This window comes from Artemia sp. Qi Xiang Cuo, chromosome 7, assembly GCF_049724085.1.
Source record: "Artemia sp. Qi Xiang Cuo chromosome 7, ASM4972408v1, whole genome shotgun sequence".
In the NCBI taxonomy this organism is placed as follows: Eukaryota; Metazoa; Arthropoda; class Branchiopoda; order Anostraca; family Artemiidae; genus Artemia; species Artemia sp. Qi Xiang Cuo.
The window spans coordinates 63,488,047-63,510,578 of NC_142800.1; the positions used below are offsets into that span (position 1 = coordinate 63,488,047).

Sequence of the window (22,532 nt, forward strand, 5' to 3'; positions counted from 1 at the left end):
TCAAAAACGTCATAACTTTTTATTTCCCCTCCGATAACCGTAAAACAAAAACAGATTGATACATAAAATCAATACATATCAATCAATTTTTTTTACAGTTATCTGAGGGGAAATAAAAAAAAGTTGTGAGGTTTTTTATTTGTTGTTCTAAAAATTTATAATTACGGAGATACGACCTTTTGATACCCCATTGACGAAATTCTGAACCTAACTTGGCAGAATTTATTTGTTTTCTAGGTTATTGATCAGTAATCACCAAAGCCACTCAAACGTCACTGAAACAACTTCCTCGATACACTCCCTGCGACAACTTCCTTGTGAATGAGGTAATTTATCTTTATAATATTGGAAGAAACTTAGACAATACAACTGCTTTCTATTGTGTCTTAATCAAAGCACATCTTACATAGGCTATTCAAGATGTGTTCTTCTTCTTTTATAATGATATCTCAAGCTCATCCTCAGGCATAAATGTTTACTAACTACTTCATTATCGAGTTAAGCACCCTCTTCCGCAATGCATACTTCTCTTTCAACGGAGTATTCCTTTCTTTCCTTTGGGGGGCTCAGAATGCTTTTTACTCATTGCTTCTTAAGACTTAACAAGGTAAATTTTCATGAATGTCTGAGATGCTTGTAAGTAAAATAGCCTTTTTTACAAAATGACCTCTTTGTCTAAGTAAGGTGGAAATTAGGGGTCGGATGGATTTCAGGAAATAAAGAACACACTTTGATTTGTGACCTCTTTTAGGAATTGTTTATATTGTCTAAAACTATGTTTACCCAAGAAAGGCATGGCAATACTAAATGAGACAAATTGTGTGGCTATTTTGTTTTTGTGATTTTTATGTTTTGTATATTGCTAGTTTTGCTAGTAGACATCTTTTGATATTTGTATCAACTCTAAAATTTAATAAGTTTAATAGATAGATAAACAGTTTGTGATTTGTATTTGATTATCTGCATGTCCTGTTGATATTGTAACACCATTTTTTCTCTTTCTCTCCCTCTCTCTTCTTTTTTTTTGTGAAAACTGATTCTGTGTGATTTATGATTTTAGACTTGATACTATCCACGACAATTAAATCTCCAGTGCCAAGACAAAGTGGAGTGTTGCAGCAATTGTGAGCCATGAATCATGATTGCGGAGCAACAAATGCAACTATTTCTCACAGGTAATAAACTTATTAGCTCCCGTATCACGGTTGCAGATGTGTTGTTTTATTGTAGGCTATTATTTGTAAGATCAGCGTTTAATCAGAGAACTTCTGAAATCAGCGGACTTCAGAGAATTTCTGTATGTACGAAGTAATCGTCGAACTTAGTATCCGCATTATTTTGTTTTACCCGCCTTAAGACTTTATCATTGAAACAGTGCATTGTGTAAACTTTGATTTCTTAGCGTATGGTACGTATGGTACGGATTTTGAAGAGTGCACCTCTTCTTGCTCACTTTTCAGGGAATTAAACGCATCAAATATACGAGTAATAAACATCATGACTGAATATTCTAGACAAAAATGGGAACTTCTGTTTCAAAATCAGGATTTCTGGTATTATTTTCCCAAAATTATTAGAGATACGGAAATTCTGGTTATACTGTCGAAGAGATAATATGAAAATCCGTCAGTATTCAAGGTTATTTCATTTATGATTAGCTGAGCTTCCAAGCTAGGACATTTACTTCATCAAAATGTAGGAAACTCCCCAAATCAAAACTTCAAAATAGAAAGTCACGGAAAATTTTATTTCTACACAACTATTGTAAGCTACAGTTCTTAAAAGATCAAGCTCCGTCTATCCGCGTCGGAAAAAAAAATACTACCCCGTCTGAAAAAAAAGCTGCAACCGGGATTTTAAGGAAATCGATACGCGGTTACAACTTTAGAAATAATTTCTTAGTGTACAGTTCGGTGTCAAATACAGAAGAGTGCTCGTCTTCTTGCTCCTTTTCGTAACATTAAACGTCTAGAATATGATAAGCGTCAAAATTGGAAATTTTCGAGATAAAAAAATCGTTACTTCTTTGTTTCTAAATTAGGATTTAAGGTATTATTTCCCAAAGATTTATGTGAAATACAGAAATTTGCTAAGATTTTCGAAGCGATAATATGCCGTTCTTTTAATATTCAAAGTTACTTATTTTCTAAGAAGTTTAGCTTCGGAGTTAAGACATTTTTCTTAGATAAAATATACAGAATTCGCAAAATCAAAATTTCAAAATAGAAGGTCTCAGAAGGAATTTTACTTGTAGAAGACAAATGCCAGTTACAATTCTTACAAGATCAAGGTTTGTTTATCCGCATTGGAAAATGCAGTTACCTCTAGGATATCAAAAAATTTGATACGTTATAACAACTTCGAAAACTATTTCTAAGTAAACGAAGCAATATTGTATTTACGAAATTGCATGTCATCTTGCGTACTTTTCGCAGCATCACCCGATTAAAATACAAGAGGCATCAAATCAAAACTTTTAGGGAACAACCCGAAGAATAAGCATTTGACATTCAAAATTGACTTTTCCAGAATTATTTCCAAGAAATCTAGAAGAGATACGGTATGTTGTTGCATGGTTCTCGGAGACATAATTTAATGTTCTGTAGGAGTACAACATAAAATTGTTCTGAAAAAGCTTACTTTCCCAGCTAGGGTAGTTATGTTTTGCCACCATGTATACAACATAACGAAAAAAAAAAACATTTTACTTTTTTCTTCGGAAAAAATACTGAAAATTTTACAAACTTACCGGAGCTTTTCTGACCTATCCACATATTTTTTATGACCTGCCCACATCCAGGAAAAATTTATAGTTTGCACCTCTTACCACTTCGGATCTACAGACAGCTGGTCACGAGAAAAAAAAACGGCTGCGAAAGAAGTAGTGTGGCCCCGCAACCCAACTAGTTGTAGCTCAGTGGACATGATATAGAAAAGCAGAAATGAATACCATCTGACGCATTCTATACTTGGCTTGTCAAAGAGCCTTTCTGAACGCTAAGCCCTAGCACAGACTCTTCAGGCAAGCAAGCATCAACAGTACCGTTTTTTTTTGCTATGTTTTGTGTTTACTACTCACCTATATTAGAATTAAATGGAATGTAAAGGATTTATCTTTCCAAAATTAAAGAAATTAAATATAGCGTCAATATTTACACTTAATACTTATGGCAAGTTTATTTCTAGGACTCGTTCTAATTTAGTTTAACCTGACTCTCATATCGCGGGTTTTACCTAGAATGTCAACATCTAGAACGATGTGTTATTAAGGAATTAATAAAAAAGAACAAGTTTTTTCAGCTGAAAGTAAGGAGCAGCATTAAAACTTAAAACGAGCAGAAATTATTCCGTAAGTTAGGAGAGCTGCCCCTTCCTCAGTCCTCGCTTTATATGCTAAAGTCTTAAAGTTCTTTAGAAATGCATCTTACCCAATTTCAACGGCCCTTGTTTTTCATAAGTTGTTCTGAAAGAATTTGAATAAAAAGTCAAGCTTTGACGTAAAGAAGAAGGGATGAATAAGGGGAAGCCTCCCTCATAAACGGAATAATTTCCGTTTGTTGAACTTTTAATTTCCGTTCGAACAAGCCCTCGCCCGATATTAAAGGAGAAGTGGTTTGATAAGACCACCCCCTGGGAAAAAAAAACGCATCCGTGTCCTTTCTTCTGGCAAAAATATAAAATTCTATATTTTTGTAGGCAGGAATTTGAAACCTATACAGTAAGATTCTCTGATATGCTGAATCTGACGGGGTGGTTTCTGTTAAGATTACTCGACTCTTTAGGGGTGTTTCTCCCCTTTACAAAACTCAAGCAAATTTTCTCAGGGTTGTTGTTTTTGATGGGTAACATTGATCTTTATGAGTCTTATGTATATGGAATTACGATAAAAGTCCAATTCTTTTTATATAGGCCAATTGCTTGATATCAAAATTCCTTTTTTAGAGTGTCGGTTACTATTAGGCCGAGTCGCTTCTTATTTACAATTCGCTACCACGAACTGTTTGATCATTCCACACCTGTCCAATTTAGTCAACCTTATTTAAAATTACCAGAACTTGCTACTGGAGCAACCTCTCATTTAATTAAATCATTTCTTTAAAAACAAAAAACATGACATGATGAAGAACTAACTGAAATTATGGCTTCCTTATAGATCAGGCTTTTATTTAAAGCTGAGCTCCAGGTTTGTGCACCGTTTAAAAGAAGACAAATTTTAAATTCGAATCATTGAGCCAGAGAAGACAGCAGGGAGCATAGCACACTTTTTACCGAAGCTTTATCAGGAGGTAATTACAACCAAAACATTGCAAACAAAAATGAGAGGCACAAAGCATATTAAAGTATATCCTATGGAAAATAGGCGATAGTAGTTTACAACGAAAAACCAGACATCAGTGGGTGGCTGCCATTTGCCCATTTGGCAGACCCCTCACCACTTCTCGCTCTGTCCCAACCACTTCTGTGACCTGTCAACACCGGGGTTACCACCTGTAGAACGAAATTGCTATTTTAGTCATTATGTTTAGAACTGTAGCACGTGCAGGGTTGCCACCTGTAGCACGAAAGTGCAATTTTAGCACTATTACAATCAATTTTTCGAATGCATCTCGGAAAAGGTTCTAGGCGAATACCCCCTTGGCGAATACCCCCCCGGAAAATGCCCCCCCCCCAAAAAAAAAAACCGTGGAAAATGAGGCTTTCCAAGTCTGAGAATTTTATTTGAGTTTTATTTTTTTAATTTCCGTATGGGTATAGAATTTTGGTACTTGTGTATTGTGCGCCACTCACTCAAGTTTACGCTGTGTAAAATTCGAGAACACACCGGTTTTTTTTTTTTTTAGTTTATTCTTTAATTTAAAAATAAATTTTCGCTATAGATTTGCAAATTAGGGGGGGGAGGGGTAAGCATAGCGGGTCTGCATGCAAAATGTGTTTGGTACAATTATTCTGCATATTATAATGATAGGCAAATGCGTGTATTTTAAAGCCAAATTTACGGCCATGAACACAGTAAAATAACATAAATGAATATAATGGCTGGGAGAATTTTAAATAGTTTCCAGGAGAGGAAATTTTAAGAAGAAATTTTACGTTGGGTGAATTTGCAAGAATTCACATACGAAATTTCTTTATGTCTTTCTTTCTCTTTGCAGATTTAATTTTACGCTTTGGGAGATTAAGGGTGATTGTCCGGGGTAAGTTTTCGCCAGGATTGGATTGTCCAGGGGATAATACTATGGGGAGGGATATTTTTCGTGGGGGAGGGCTTTTTTGGGGGGTTAAACACACCCCTCCATTCACTATATTCATTTATGTTGTTTTATTGTGTTCATGGCCGTAAATTTGGCTTTAAAATACACGCATTTGTCAATCAATCTAATATGCAGAATAATTGTACCAAACACATTTTGCATGCAGACCCGTTTTGCTTACCCCCCCCCCGTAATGTGCAAATCTATAGCCCAAATTTATTTATAAATCAACGAATAAACTAACAAAAAAAAAACGATGTGTTCTCTAATTTTACACAGCGTAAACTTGAGTGACTTGCACATAATACACAATTACCAAAATTTCTTACCCCTACGAAAATCAAAAAAATAAAACTCAAATAAAATTCTCGAATTTGGAAAGCCTTATTTTCCAAGAGGGGTATTTTCTTCTTCTTTTTTTTGGGGGGGGGGGTATTTTCCGAGGGGGGGGTGGGGTATTTTCCGGGGGGATATCTTCTGGGGGGGATATTTTCCAGGATGGGGGATTTTCCGCTTCCGCGGGGAGGTATTTTCCAGGGGGTATTTTCCGGGGGTATTTTCCGGTGGGAGGTATTTTCCGCGGGGGGTTATTTGCGGGGGGGTATTTTCCGGGGGGTATTTTTCGCGGGGGGAGGGGGTATTTTCCGGGGGTATTCGCCGGGGGGGGATAAACGCCGGCCACCCTCGGAAAATGGCTGTGTAGCACGCAAATTTGGGCGATTGTAACACTTTAGGAACTGACCGTGGGGGTAACCCTGGTCAAAACGGAATTCTCATAATTAGCTTTTGTAAACGTAAGTTTACTGCTCAAAAAATTTGAAGGAATATTTTTTATCTGTTTATTTTTGCAAAATAGATAATTCCAAGTAGATCCAATCAGTAGAAAGAATTAGTAGACGAGTGAATCTGTAAAACCACATTGTGGTTTAACTAATTTGCTTCGACTAATAGTGAGGTTTCATAAGTAGAATTTTACCTTTTTTTTCTAACATAACATTTAAATGTGTGGGCAGTGAAATATCAAAAATTTTCAATAGAATTAAATAAAAGTATTTAAAAAGATATAATTAGAAAAATTATGGGAAATATTAGAATGTTGAAATCTCAATGAGGAGCCTCAAAAACTCTCCTTTGAAGTAATCTTAAATGATGACACAGAAAAATATCATTTTTGAAATGATTGTATGTATCTAAATAGTATTGAATTAATAAAAACGAAAATATATGCTATTATTCAAGAAATAAAACACTTAGTACAGTGGTATCGGGACTCTCCTTCAGTAATAGGGGATATAAGTTCGATCTCCTCTACGGAACAAAAGTAATCATTAAAATAATGCAAATAATTTACATTCTCTTTACCCCGTTGCGGCAACGTAAGGCGCAATTTTTTCATGCCATCAAAGCATTTTACTGAAATAGGCACTGAAATCAGTGGCAAGATCCTGTCAAAGATATGGAAAAGCTGCCGCTTCTAGCCTTATTATTATTACTGCATCAAATTAAATCAGATTCACGCATCAATTGTAATCATCTTTGCGAAGAACTTCATTGTTCACATACCACATAACCGATCATCCATCTTTCTTGCGTCACATAGAAGAAAAGCATGATAATTGATCAGATTCCCATACTCAACCTACTCTACCGCGGCCTCAAGTAACAGAAACATCAAGTTACTTTTATCTTCTGTCCATGATGAGAAGTGTAACTTATGGGAAGACTTGGGGATATTCTCCACCACTTTTTACTGAAAAACTCACGAAACATCTTCTGAAAATGGGAACCCTCCCTGAGAATGAGTTTAAAACAGCACATGTTTAGTATTGTAACACCATAAGCAAGATTCTTAAATCGGCCACTCTCAAAAACAGTCAACAAAATTACGTTTCTAACTGTAATTAAATAAAAAAAAACAAGTTTTTTTTAACTGAAAGTAAGGAACGACGTTAAAACTTAAAACGAACAGAAATTATTCCGTATATGAAAGGGGCTGTCCCCTCCTCAACGCCTCGCTCTTTACGCTAAAGTTTGACTTTACAACAACTATTATTTTTTTTAAACAATAAAAACTTTAGCGTAAAGAGCGAAGCGTTGAGGAGGGGACAGCCCCTTTCATATACGGAATAATTTCTGTTCGTTTTAAGTTTTAACGTCGTTCCTTACTTTCAGTTAAAAAAACTTTTTTTTATTTAATCTTTGAATTTTTTTAATTAATGCAGGTTTTGATATTGGTTCACCGTACATGAATAATTAAAACAAAATTTACAAATTAATTTTACTTTTATTTGGTTAAATGGCTTTCTCGAAACTTGTTCAATTTTATTTACGAATGTTTTTATTAGTAATAAATATACATAACTTACGGTTTAACTTACGTAACGAACTTCTATATTCATAGATTTGTAATACGTATATTAGGGGGTTCGCCCCCTAGTCAATACCTTGCTCTTAAAGCTAAAGTTCGAATTTTGATCCAATTCTTTAAAAATGACCCCTTAATCACAAAGGCCGTTAATTAGAATAAATAGCTCTTATGAAAGTACTAAAAATCTTTGGCTTAAAGAGCGAGGTATTGACTAGGGGGTGAACCCAGTCATATACGTAATATTTTCTGTTCGTTTTAAGTTTTGATGTTGCTCCTTACTTTTAGTTGAAAACTTTTTTTTATATTTAATTTCTGATCTTTTTCTTTAATAATGATGGGAAATCCGGCGCCCCCTTCATAGCACTGTCACTTCCCCCAGGAAAAATTCCGTCAAGGGAAGATCCTCCCACCTAACCGCCTACCTCACACCCAACAACCAGAAAAAAAATCCCCCCTAACTACATCTGTCTACTTCCCAAAAACCAATACTATATTTTAACATTGGGTAAAGTTCATAACTTTCAACCCTCCCCCCGGGGACTTCGGGGGATTAAGTCATCTTAAAAGACATAGTTGTAATATTTTCGACCATGTTGAACAAAATGGCTATCTCAAAATTTTGATCGGGTGACTTTGGGAAAAAAATGAGCGTGGAAGGGGGCCTAGTTGCCCTCCATTTTTTTCGGTCACTTAGAAAGGGCACTAGAACTTTTAATTTCCGTTCCAATGAGCCCTCCTACGATATTCTAGGACCACTGGGTCAATACGATTACCCCTGGAGGAAAAAAAAAACAAAAAAACAAATAAACACGCATCCGTGATCTTTCTTCTGGCAAAAAATGCAAAATTCTACATTTTTGTAGATAGGTGTTTGAAACCTATACAGTAGGGTTCTCTTATGCGCTGGATATGATAATGTGGTTTTCATTAAGGTTCTATAACTTTTAGGGGGTCTTTCCCCCTTTTTTTGAAAATCAGCCAAATTTTCTCTTGCGCGTAACTTTTGATGGGTATAACTAAACTTGATGAAATGTATATATTTTAAATCAGCATTAAAATCTGATTCTTTTGATGTATCTATTGGTATCAAAATTCCGTTTTTTAGAGTTTCGGTTACCATTGAGCCGGGTCGCTCCTTACTGTTCGTTACCACGAACTGATTGACTAAACTATCTTGCAAACGTCAAATTTTTTACAATTTTCAGCGGGTTTGTTGGAAGATTTTCAAAGAGTGACGGAGACTTAAACTGTATTATAGCCCCCCCCCCTTTCACCTGATTTTAGATGTAGCCTACTTGTAAAATTAGTATTTCTTATTAAAGCGAAAAACATAATTTTGACCAATGGTTTAAAATTTTTAAGTGGATAAAACACCCTAGCTTACATTGTACTCATTGGAAGCATATAGTAGTTTTGTAGGATCAAGGAAACGCATTTAGAACCAGAGATAGGCTAAGAGGCCCAAGACCATGACTGTATTCAGGGAGAGGTACCCCGCCCCCCGCCCAAAAACTGGCTGACTTGGAAAAAAGTAATAAAATTCATATTAATTTTTTTTTGATTGGTTAACTTTTTTTTCTTATTTAGTAAGTTGGATCCGATTTTCCCAAGCCAAGTCAAAAAGACCACATACAAAGAAAAATGAGCCATATAGTGCCATAAAGGCAAAGGTATGCTAAAGAAAAGTAGTCAGTTTCTGTGGATGCTTGAACTGTGTAGGCCTATCTTAGTTTTTGACAGGATCTTTAAAGACTTTAAATTTCAGGTGGGGGTGGGACAAACTGGGGTCTAGAGGGAAGTCGCCGCGCCTGCCCCATAGCAAATAATGTTCCTGTCCACAAGTCAGGAATTGTGGCATATGGTGCATAGATTGGAAAAATAGTGTCCAGTCCCTTGATTTTACCATCTCCTTCCCACTTTTTCAAAAGTCAATATTGACTTTGCTGAATATACTCTGGTTTCCTGTTTTAGTTTACCGCCAAGTAGTCTAAATCCACCTTGCACATTTACCAAGCATCCATAACACTTGTCCAATATTTACGACTTATTTAAGTCCTCAAGAAGGATTTAGGAACTTATTTAAGTTCCTAATATTGGTCCAAAGACCACCCTCCCCAATATATTTGAGTCTTAAAAAATAATTTTTGGGGGCTTAATGGCCATATTTTTTTAGGGGGGAGGGGGTAGGTTTGGGTACTTTAACGCCAAGTAGTCTAAATTCACCTTACACATTTTTCAAGTTTCTCCTACATTTCTCCAGTAGATATGATTTATTTAAATCCCAAAATCTCTCTTCCTAGCATTGATCCAAAGATCCAAATAACCTCTTCCTCAACATATTTGGTTTCTACAAAACCATTTTTGGCATTTCATGGTCCCAAATGTTGGCGGGGGTCAAATCCAAAAATAGGCAATTAAACGAAAAATATACAATCATAAAGTAATCCATAAGGAAATCATAAGGTCTAAAAATAGCAAGAGTTTAGATGCACTGACATACATACCTGCTTTACCCCCCTTCCTTCAAAAAATATTTCCATACCCGCTACCCTAATTCTTGGGGTGTGCGCTTATGTTTTCTAGTGTGACTCATCTTGACAGGCCATTTGTGTTTATTGATTAAACTAGGTGCGATAAAACAAAAGGTTCCGGCGTCAAGTTTCAGTACAACAAGAGCAAGAAAGTGGAAAAAGTGATCAAATGTATCTAATTTCTCACGCAACGACTATGAACAAAAAAAAAAAAATTATTGCGTGTCGAACTCTTGCCTTGGAATATCAGTGGCCATCTTTTTCTCCTTTCTAATGCGCTTCTGGAAACTTTTTTTTTTTTTTAATGAGATTGTTTAGTTGAATATTGCACAAAACGGTTATATGTTTTATTATATGTTATATGTTTTATATGTTTTTGGAGGGTTTCACTTTAGGGGAAAACATAGAGGAAAGATCAAGGGTGTGGTTCTAGGGGCACGTCCCCCCAGAAGGTAAAAGGTTGCACTAAATTACAGGGGTGGAAGAGCATAAAAACCATTGGAGGAGCCCAAGTTTCTCTGGTATCCCCCAAAAGTTTATTCTGTATCTGCCCCTGGTGATCTTTGAAAAACCTTTTGAATACATTTTTTTTTTACTTTTTAACTTTTGTTACTAACTTGATTCAGCTTTTTTAACTATATTTGACAACGATAATAACAATTGATTTATTCCCACTGAAAAACAAAAAGACTAAAAGTGGAATGCAGAAAGAGGAAAAGAAAAAAAGAAGTATAATTTTTTTTCTTTTTTTCCATTTTCGGAATTCGGCCTCGGAAACATTTGCGAACATCGCTTCTTCATACTTTTGTCTTTACATACTTTTCAACAGAGTACTCAGCTCTTAGGACCCATAGAAAGGCTACATGTTTTAGAATCATGCTAACATAGATTTTGAGGGCTTAAAATGTTGGAAGAAAAATTGAGCTAATTACATTTCAAATTAGCAAACAAATTGTGGTACACAAGAAATTAAAGCGGATATAGACAGAATTTACTGCATCTAAATATAATGAGATGATAAATATTTTCAAACATAGCCAAGGAGCATACGGTTAAAATGTTTGAGTGATTAAACCTGTTATTCAAAAAAAGCAACATCACGATGGAGATGGAGCTCCATTTTCAATGCTGCCTCCAGCTGCCACCAAAAACTACAACCGTAAAAACAAGCTTGGAATTTGGTAGCATATAATTACCGTACTTGTAATTGTACTGGTGATATTATTGGTTATAAAATAGGGTTTAGGATTCCCTTTTTCAGGGTATCAGTTAAAGAAAAACAAGTTGTTTTTCAAATAAAAGTAATGTTTTACCTTCAAACTTACTGTGAAGATAAACTATCTGAAATTCGAGCTGGCGGTACTGTTCTAAAATACGGTAAACACGCATCGAGAAAAGCAAAGCTCAGATAGTTATTACCCAGTAATTGCTTATCTGATGCTGCATGGCAAGGGGGTTCTCACTCCGGGAAATTTATTTAAACTTTAGTTTTTTGGGATTTAGGGGGGGGAAGGTGGTGGCCAAAGTTTACCCCCCCCCCCGCGATTACCCCCCCCCACCGGAAAGTACCCCCCGGTAAATACCCCCCGTGGAAAATAAGGGTTTCCAAATTTGATAATTTTATTTTATTTTTATTTTTTTAATTTCCGTGGGGGGAAGGAATTTTGGTACTCGTGTATTATACGCCACTCACTCAAGCTTACGCTGTGTAAAATTCGAAAACACACCGGTTTTTTCGTTAGTTTCTTGGTTACTTTAGAAATAAATTTGGGCTATATATTTGCACATTAGGGGGGGGGGGGTAAAGTAGAGCGGGTGTGCATGCAAATATGTTTGGTACAATTATTCTGCATATTAGATAAATAGATAAATAAGTATATTTTAGAGCCAAATACACGGCCATGAACACAGTAAAATAACATAAATGAAAGGCACAAATAACATAAACTTTGATCAGCGATTATCATAAAACACTTAAATAACCACCACATTAACCTAATAATAGTACTTATACTTGTAAAATCAGTCATTGAAAAAAAAAACATTTTACACTTGAAAAAAAAACACTTAAATAAAGAATAACATTTACTTTATACTGGGATTTTTTTTTTTTTTTTTTTTTTTTAGTTAACAAAATTTCCAGATACCTCGCTATTCTTCTTTAATTTTTTAGTGGCCATATACCTAGAAAGAATTGTTTTCTGAATTCGAACTATCCAAATACTTACCCCCCCCCCCTCCTATGTGCAAATATATAGCCCAAATTGTATATTTCCCATATATTCTGTCACTTGTCTTTGTCTTGTCTCGCGCTAAGCTGAAAAAAGCTAACGAAGAGACCGGTTTTGTTCTTAAGTTTTAAACAGCGTAAAACTTGAGTGAGTTGCCCATAATACACAAGTAACAAAACCCATTCCCCCTGCGGAAACTAAAAAAATAAAACTCAAATAAAATTCTTAAATTTTGAAAGCCTTCTTTTCCACGGGGGGGGGGGAGGCGAGGGTATTCTCCGGGGGGGGGGGGGTATTTACAGGGGGGAAAGTATTTGGACAGTTTTAAGTCAGAAAACAATTCTTTATAGGTATATAACCACTAAAAATTACAAAAGAATAGCGAGGTATCTGGAAATAAAAAAAAAAAAAAAAAAAAACAGCATAAAGTAAATGTAATGTTTCATTTAAGTGTTTTTTTTTCAAGCGTTAAGTTTTTTTTTCAATGACCATTTTTCCAAGTATTAAATACTATTATTAGGTTAATGCAGTGTTTCATTTAAGTGTTTTATGATGGTCGCTGATCAAAGTTTATAACCGATGAAGTCCGACTTAGAAGGTCGCGATACTGGGGTCACATGACTCGAATGAGACAAGGACGGCTTCCCTATGACGTCTGGTAATGGACCAAACGGGCCTCCGGAAGAGTGGTAGACAATGGATCCCTATAGGTCGTTCCCTTGAAGATAGGCAAAAGTTCTACGAATATCCCTCAATTAGCTGTGGTCTCTAGCTCAGGATCATCTGACGTGGAGGTCAACTATTGCTGGCCACTAGACGTCTGAGGATCTAAGTAAGTAATTTTCCAAAATACACCATAGTCTCACTCATCCTATATTCATTCATTCATATATAAATATATATATATATATATATATATATATATATATATATATATATATATATATATATATATTTCTTTCTAATGACAGGAGGTAAAAGTTAGGATCTGTAATTATCTGGGAATTTATTCAATCCATAGGAAGCACCTCCCATAAATGACAACAATGTAGAAAACATGGGCCTAATACTTCTTTTTTTTTAGGGTTAGCTACCCTTTTGTCCAGAAGAAATTCTGATGGCCAACACCCTAATAGATGTTGTGCAACTATCAAATATTCTATAACCATTAGTCCTATTCGGTATTAAATAAAAAAAAAGTTTTCTTAACTGAAAGACTTTTCAGTTTAGCGTAAGCCTCGCTCCTTACGCTAAAGTTTGACTCTTTCTCACAACTCTGTTGTTTAAAACAATAAAAAACGCTATAAGTTTGTCTCTTTCTCACAACTCTGTTTTTTAAAACAATAAAAAAAAATTAGCGTAAAGAGCTAGGCGATGGGACAGCCCCTTTCATATACGGAATACTTTTCTTTTTGTTTTAAGTTTTAATGTCGCTCCTTACTTTCAGTTAAAAAACTTGCTTCTTTTATTTAATTTCTGAACGTTTTTAAATTAATGCGGGTTTTGATTTTGGCTCACCGTACATGAATAATTAAAAACAAAATTTGCATATTAATTTTACTTTGTTTTTGGCTAAATGGCTTTCTCGAAAATTGTTTAATTTTATTTACGGACGTTTTTGTTAGTAATAAATATACGTAACTTACGAATTAACTTACGTAACGAGCTTCTTTATTCGTATATTTTTATTAAGTATATTCAGGGGGGAGTTCGCCCCCTAGTAAATACCTCGCTCTTTACGCTGAAGTTCGAATTGTTTTCCAATTCTTTAAGAATGACCTCTTAATCACAAAGGCCGGAAATTAGAATGCATAGCTCTTATGAAAGTAATAAAAAAAACTTTAACGTAAAGAGCGAGGTATTGACTAGGGGGCGAACCCAATCACATACGAAATAGATTCTGTTCGTCTTAAGTTTTGATGTTGAAAAGTTTTCAGTTGAAAGGTTTTTCGGCTGACAACTTGTTCTTTTTTATTTAATATCTGATCGTTTTTTTTAAATAATTCTGGGAAATCCGAAACCCCCTTCATAGCAATGTCCCTCCCTCCATGAAAACTTCCTCCATGGAAAGATCCTCCCACGTAAACCCCAATCCATCCCTCCCCCACTACATGAAATAATTCCCCCTGAAAACGTCTGTATACTTCCCAATAACCAATACTATATGTAAACATTAGGCAAAGCTCATAACTTGCAGCCCTTCCCCCGGGGACTGTGGGGGATTAAGTCATCCTCAAAGACATAGTTATTATATTTTTTGACTATGCTGAACAAAATGGCTATCTCAAAATTTTGATCGGGTGACTTTGGGAAAAAAATGAACGTGGGAGGGGGCCTAGTTGCCCTCCAATTTTTTGGTCACTTAAAGAGGGCGCTATAACATTTAATTTCCGTTCGAATGAGCCCTCTCACGATATTCTAGGACCACTGGGTCGATACGATCACCCCTGGGGGAAAAAACAAACAAACAAACAAATAAACACGCATCGGTGATCTTTCATCTGGCAAACAATGCAAAATTCAATATTTTTTCAGATAGGAGCTTGAAACCTCTACAGTAGGTGTGTTTCTCCCTTTTTTCGAAAATAAGGCAAATTTTCTCAGGCGCGTAACTTTTGATGGGTAAAACTAAACTTGATGCAACTTCTGTATTTGAAATCAGCGTTAAAATCTGATTCCTTTGATGTATCTATTGGTATCAAAATTCCGTTTTTTAGAGTTGCGGTTACTATTGAACCGGGTCGCTCCTTACTTACAGTTCGTTACCACAAACTGTTTGAAACGGTCTATAATAACAGGTATTGATATTGATTGTATGTATGTTTAGGGACGACTGGTATACCGTATGCCATTGCCAGCAATGTCTCTGACACTGAGAGGCAATATAAATACCCTTGTAATAGTTTTCAGAACTCTTGATCGATAACGTTGGCCCTGTTCGGGACAAAATTGTTCTTTTAGAGGCCAAAAATGACAGAATGTGGCACTTTACTCTTGTGTGATATCTTCTGTTAATTAAAAAGGGCATTAGATTTTTAGATGTAACTTTGAATGAATTCTCGTTCAATAACCTACGACAACTGGTTCGACATGATCCCTCCCCCCAGGGAAAAAAACGAACACACATGCACAACCTTTATCCAACCATGTGCCCTTCTGGGTAAAAATAAGGAATATTATGTCTTCTACATAGTTTCTTTATGGCCCTCATACATACTGAATCTCATTATGCAATTTATATAAAGATAATATCGCGCCATTTTTTCGGGGGAGTCTTACCCCTTGTTCTAAAATAATGCAAATTCTCATTTGATGAAGGTTTTTTTTAGTAACTATAACCCATGTACTATATAGCCCTATAGTTAAAATAATGTACTATAGTTAAAATAATGTACTATAGTTAAAATAATAGACTTTGCATCATAACTTAGTTTGTTACTTTCGGTTTCTATTGACAAGAGTTGCTCTTTTCTAGCAGATTGCTACCACAATCTGTTTTATCCAAGGCTCTCTTAAATGTGATGGGGGCTCCTCCGACGCCTGATTTTATTTTCATGTTTAATATCTTTACCCATCAAAAGCTACGAGTCTTGAAACAATTGCCTGATTTTTTAGAAAGGGGGAAAACACTCCCAAAAAGTCAAGCAATCTTAATAAAAATCAGACCGTCAGATTCAGTATATCAGAGAACCCTACTGTAGACTTTCCAAGGTCCTATCTACAAAACTGCGGAATTTTGTAATTTTTGCCAAAAGAAAGATCACGAATGCGTGTTTATTTATTTTTTTTTCATGTTTTTCTTTTTTTTGGTTTTTCCCAGGGGTGATCGTACCAAACCAGTGAACCTAGAAGATCACGAGAGGGCTCATTCGAACGGAAGGCAAAAGTTCTAGTGTCATTTTTTAATTGATTAAAAAATTGGAGGGTGGCTAGCCCCTCTCCCGTGCCCCTCTTTCCCCAAAGATATCGGATCAAAATTATGAGAAAACCTTTTGATTTAGTATAGTCAATGTCATCCAAGTAGCTATGCCTTTGGGGATGACATGCCTATGCTTTTGTGGATGACACGACGCACATAGTCCCTCAGGAAAGGGTTGTAAGTTACGCAATGTATTCATTGTTTACATGTAGTATTTGTTATTGGGAAATTTACAGTTTTTTCTTGGGGGGGGGGATTTTCCACAAGGAGAATGTTCCATGGGAAGGAAAGTTTCCGGGGGGGGGGGGAATTTTTCAGGGAAAATTTTATCTGGGGGAGAAAAGGGGATTTCCTGGTATGATTTGAAAAACAGTTAGAAATTAAATAAAAAGAACAAGTTTTCGCAACTGAAAGTAAGGAGCAAAATCGAACCTTAAAACGAACAGAAATTAATAAAAGGGCCTGCCCCTTCTTCAGCCTTTGCTTTTTATGCTAAAGTTAGACGTCTTGTCATTCTTTCAGAAAGACTGCTTGTTGTTTTAATTTCTGAAACAATCAACTGCATCATGTATTAGAACAAAAAAATAGGGGAAGTATACTGTGGTTCGCAGAAATTTGCTTTTGACTAACTTTAGTTTGCGTTCCCTACTGCTTGTTGTGCAAATGAGGTGGGTTTGGAAGGGGGCATACCGTTTTTTCTGATCCCATTTCGCTCTAATAATCGAATTGAAACATTTGCTATGAAACATTGCATATTTTTTAGCTGAATTCGAGCGCTGCAATTTATCTTTTTGTATTACTTAACCGTCAGTTGAAAAGCATATGCTTTTAACAAGGGTACAAAAAGCCAAATAATTAGGCGAAGTCTTAGTGATTTCATAAGTAGTTCATTCCGTACAATTCGAGAATTCCATCCGCTCCTAATTAATATCTCAAATAAAGCCCAGTTCCTCCTAAGTTTAATTTATATCGGAAATGGAAGTCTTCCTTTAAGAGGGGGTATCTATGACCCGGAACAAGTTTTTAATGAATGAAGGAATCCTAATAGAGAAATACTATGGCTAACAGAAGAGGCCTCCTTAATTATTTTGTATGCTAATTAGTATTTTTGTCTTATAAAATTAAGGCTAACCCTGTATTGAATCTAGATTAAATTTAGTCCTATAAAACTAAACTTAGCCGTGTGTACGATAAAGCATGTCAGTTGTTTAATTTTTTATTTTTTGATAATTTTGCTGCTGAAAAAGACCCAAAAACAAAGACTTTGGATCCAGGAAGAGAGGAAATGGCAAATCCAATCCACTAATATCATGAAATCAAACTGAAAGCATACCACACCAGTCACTGATAATTTCAAATGTCTTTGCTAAAAAATCTTGGATGCATAACGTTACAAATTTTGCATGATTAAGTATCAGGTGTAAAAGGTATCAAACAGTTCGCGGTAAGGGACTGTAGGTAAGTAGTGATGTGGCTCAATAGTAACCGACACTCTTAAAAACAGAGTTTTAATAGCAATACAAAATTCAAAAGATTAAAATTCCATGCCGATTCAAAATATACAAAGTTCATTAAGTTTAATGTTACCCACCGAAAGTTACGATCCTGGAAAAATTTGCCCAATTAAAAAAAAATAAAAAAAAATAGGGTAACCCAGCCCATACGTCAAGTGATCTTAATAAAAATCCCTCAATCATATTCAGCATATTCATATTCATATTTAGCGTTCAGATCAAGAACGCTAACAAGGAGCTGCTTCCATACTAAAAACAACGAAAATGTGCAAATTTTTGAGAAATTTAGTAATAAATAAAAGTTCAAATATGGATCCTTTTAATAAAAAGTGGTAATTCACAAAAAATACTGGATATTTTGGTCACAGGTGCAGTGACCGTCAGCAGCAAAAATATTTCATCAGCAGAGTATTTCGGCTGATGACGGTCACTGCACATTTGACCGAAATATCCAGTATTTTTTTTGAATTATCACCGTTCATTAAAGGGATTTTTCCCTATTTGAACTTTTATTTATCGTCTGGAAAGGCAGCGTTGTCTTCGAAATAATCTACGTCAAATTTGGTAACTGATACGTATTTACTTTTTTTCTAGGAATGATCATTTAGAAGCTGCCCATGGAAAATATCGGAAGAGAGCTCGTTCGAACGAAAATGAAAAGTATTAGTGCTCTTCATGAATAAAGAAAGGGATTTTGCTGCAGGAAAGTGCCGATTTATGATATTTTGTGCAGCAAATCAAAATTTTCGGCTCGAACGAGGCCGAAAGGCTATCCAGTGAAAATTCTGAGACAACCAACGACTTTATGATTATTAACAACAAGCTCTATGCATAGTCTCCAAGTTTAAGATATTACGAAAAAATGTCAATATAAAATATTTTGGTCGGAAATACAGAGATTTTGGTCCAACCTGGACCAAAATGCTGCCGAGCAAAATGTTTGAGATAACCAATCGACATACAACTATGGAAAAGCTATACGTTTCCTCCTAGTTTCAAACGTCATACAACTAAATTGTTTTTTTCTCAATTTCTGAGATAACCAATCGACGTACAACTATGGAAAAGCTATACACGTTTCTTCCTAGTTTCCAACGTCATACCACTAAATTGTGCTTCTCAATTTCTGAGATAACCAATCGACATACCGTACAACTAGGGAAAAGCTATGCACGTTTCTTCCCAGTTTCAAACGTCATACCACTAAATTGTGCTTCTTAATTTCTGAGATAACCAATCGACATACAACTATGGAAAAGCTATACGTTTCTTTATTTTTTTTTCTCAATTATTGAGAAAATTATTTGTCTCAAATTCTGAGATAACCAATCGAAAAACAACTATGGAAAAGCTATACACGTTTGCTCCTAGTTTTAAACGCCATACCACTAAATTGTTTTTCTCAATTTCTGAGATAACCAATCGACATACAACTATGGAAAAGCTATACACGTTTCAATATATATACATATATATATATATATATATATATATATATATATATATATATATATATATATATATATATATATATATATATATATATATATATATATATATATATATATATTTATTTATACATACATTCATATATATACATATATATATATATATATATATATATATATATATATATATATATATATATATATATCTTTTTTTAACTGGATTATTCGTTGTAAATTCATCCTTTGTTTTTCTTTCCATTCTTATATATTCCTTTCCTTTCCATATATATATATATATATATATATATATATATATATATATATATATATACGTTTACTCCTAGTTTCAAACGTCATACCACTAAATTGTGCTTCTCAATTTCTGAGCTAACCAATCGACATACAACTATGCAAAAGCTATACGCTTCCTCCTAGTTTCAAACGTCATATCACTAAATTGTGCTTCTCGATTTCTGAGATATTTCCAATCGACATACAACTATAGAAAAGCTATACGTTTCCTCCTAGTTTGAGACGTCATACCACTAAATTGTTTTTCTCATTTTCGGAAATAACCAATCCACATGCAACTATGGAAAAGCTATACACGTTTCCTCCTAGTTTCAAACGTCATATCACTAAATTGTACTTCTCAATTTCTGAGATATCCAATTGACATACAACTATAGAAAAGCTATACGTTTCCTCCTAGTTTCAAACGTCATACCACTAAATTATTTTTCTCAGTTTCTAAGATAACCAATCGACATACACCTATTGAAAAGCTATACAAGTTTCTTCCTAGTTTCAAATGTCATATCGCTAAATTGTGCTTCTCAATTTCTGAGATATCCATTCAACATATAACTATAGAAAAGCTATACGTTTCCTCCTAGTTTCAAACGTCATACCAGTAAATTGTTTTTCTCAATTTCTGAGATATTCAATCGACATACAACTATAGAAAAGCTATACGTTTCCTCCTAGTCTCAAACGTCATACCACTAAATTGTGCTTCTCAATTTCTAAGATATCCAATCGACATACAACTAAAGAAAACTATACACGTTTCCTCCTAGTTTCAAACGTCATACCACTAAATTGTACTTCTCACCTTGAGTATGTAATTTTCCTTGAGTATTGTTTTTTATCCTTGAGTATGTAATTCATATTGAGTATGTTTTTTATCCTTGAGTATGTAATTCATATGTCTTCCCTCTTTGTACAGGCCAATGAGCCTTTGAGGGATTTATAACATCTAATATTGTATGTGTATTTAATGAAGAATAAAACTTATCTTATATTATCTTATCTTATCAGTTTCTGAGATAACCAATCGACATACAACTACGGAAAAGCTATACGTTTCCTCCTAGTCTCAAATGTCATACCACTAAATTGTGTTTCTCAATTTCTGAGATACAACTATAAAAAATCTATACACGTTTCCTCGTAGTTTCAAACGTCATACCACTAAATTGTGCTTCTAAGTTTCTGAGATAACCAATCGACATATAACTATAGAAAAGCTATACGTTTCCTCTTAGCCTCAAACGTCATACCACTAAATTGTGCTTCTCAATTTCTGAGATATCCAATCGACATACAACTATAGAAAATCTATCACGTTTCCTCCTAGTTTCAAACGTCATACCACTAAATTGTGCTTCTCAGTTTCTGAGATAACCAATCGACATACAACTATGGAAAAGCTATACGTTTCCTCCTAGTTTCAAACGTTATACCACTAAATTGTTTTTCTCAGTTTCTGAGATAACGAATCGACATACAACTATGGAGAAGCTATACGTTTCCTCCTAGCCTCAAACGTCATACCACTAAATTGTGCTTCTCAATTTCTGAGATATCCAATCGACATACAACTATAGAAAATCTATACACGTTTCCTCCTAGTTTCAAACGTCATACCACTAAATTGTGCTTCTCAGTTTCTGAGATAACCGATCGACATACAACTATAGAAAAGCTATACACGTTTCCTCCTAGTTTCAAACGTCATACCACTAAATTGTGCTTCTCAGTTTCTTAGATAACCAATCGACATACAACTATGGAAAAGCTATACGTTTCCTTCCAGCCTCAAACGTCATACCACTAAATTGTGCTTCTCAATTTCTGAGATATCCAATCCACATACAACTATAGAAAATCTATACACGTTTCCTCCTAGTTTCAAACGTCATACCACTAAATTGTGCTTCTCAGTTTCTGAGATAACCAATCGACATACAACTATGGAAAAGCTATACGTTTCCTCCTAGTTTCAAACGTTATACCACTAAATTGTTTTTCTCAGTTTCTGAGATAACGAATCGACATACAACTATGGAGAAGCTATACGTTTCCTCCTAGTCTCAAGCGTCATACCAATAAAATGGGGCTTCTCAATTTCTAAGATATCCAATCGACATACAACTAAAGAAAACTATACACGTTTCCTCCTAGTTTCAAACGTCAAACCACTAAATTGTACTTCTCAGTTTCTGAGATAACCAATCGACATACAACTACGGAAAAGCTATACGTTTCCTCCTAGTCTCAAATGTCATACCACTAAATTGTGCTTCTCAGTTTCTGAGATAACCAATCGACATACAACTATGGAAAAGCTATACGTTTCCTCCTAACCTCAAACGTAATACCACTAAATTGTGCTTCTGAATTTCAGAGATATCCAATCAACAAACAACTATAAAAAAAACTATACACGTTTCCTCCTAGTTGCAAGCGTCATACCACTAAATTGTGCTTCTCAGTTTCTGAGATATCCATTCAACATACAACTATAGAAAAGCTATACGTTTCCTCCTAGTTTCAAACGTCATACCAGTAAATTGTTTTTCCCAATTTCTGAGATATCAAATCGACATACAACTACGGAAAAGCTATACGTTTCCTCCTAGTCTCAAACGTCATACCACTAAATTGTGCTTCTTAATTTCTAAGATATCCAATCGACATACAACTAAAGAAAACTATACATGTTTCCTCCTAGTTTCAAACGTCATACCACTAAATTGTACTTCTCAGTTTCTGAGATAACCAATCGACATACAACCACGGAAAAGCTATACGTTTCCTCCTAGTCTCAAACGTCATACCACTAAATTGTGCTTCTCTAAACATGACAGACACAGTCCATACAAAATGAAGGGCTAATGAAGCTACAAAATGAAATTAAGTTCATTTAGTACAGCTAACAAATATACAGTATTGCATTGTAGTATACAAGCTATTGGGAGAAGGGG

At 35.0% G+C, this 22,532-nt stretch overlaps 1 protein-coding gene and 1 long non-coding RNA gene across 12 annotated transcripts in view; one reads left to right on the plus strand and one right to left on the minus strand.

The window, feature by feature from the left end:
- LOC148950564 (uncharacterized) overlaps window positions 1-19,253 on the plus strand; it is a 62,176-nt gene extending 42,923 nt beyond the window's left edge. For all 4 annotated transcript variants that reach the window (XR_016142008.1, XR_016142007.1, XR_016142010.1 and 1 more), the window contains 3 exons: window positions 238-326; window positions 1,061-1,175; window positions 18,410-19,253. This is a non-coding gene — a long non-coding RNA (uncharacterized LOC148950564). The remainder of the gene's footprint in view (window positions 1-237; window positions 327-1,060; window positions 1,176-18,409) is intronic.
- Window positions 1-22,532, minus strand: part of LOC148950561 (protein turtle homolog B-like) — a 380,785-nt gene that overhangs the window by 268,832 nt on the left and 89,421 nt on the right. The gene's annotated exons all lie outside the window — the stretch shown is intronic.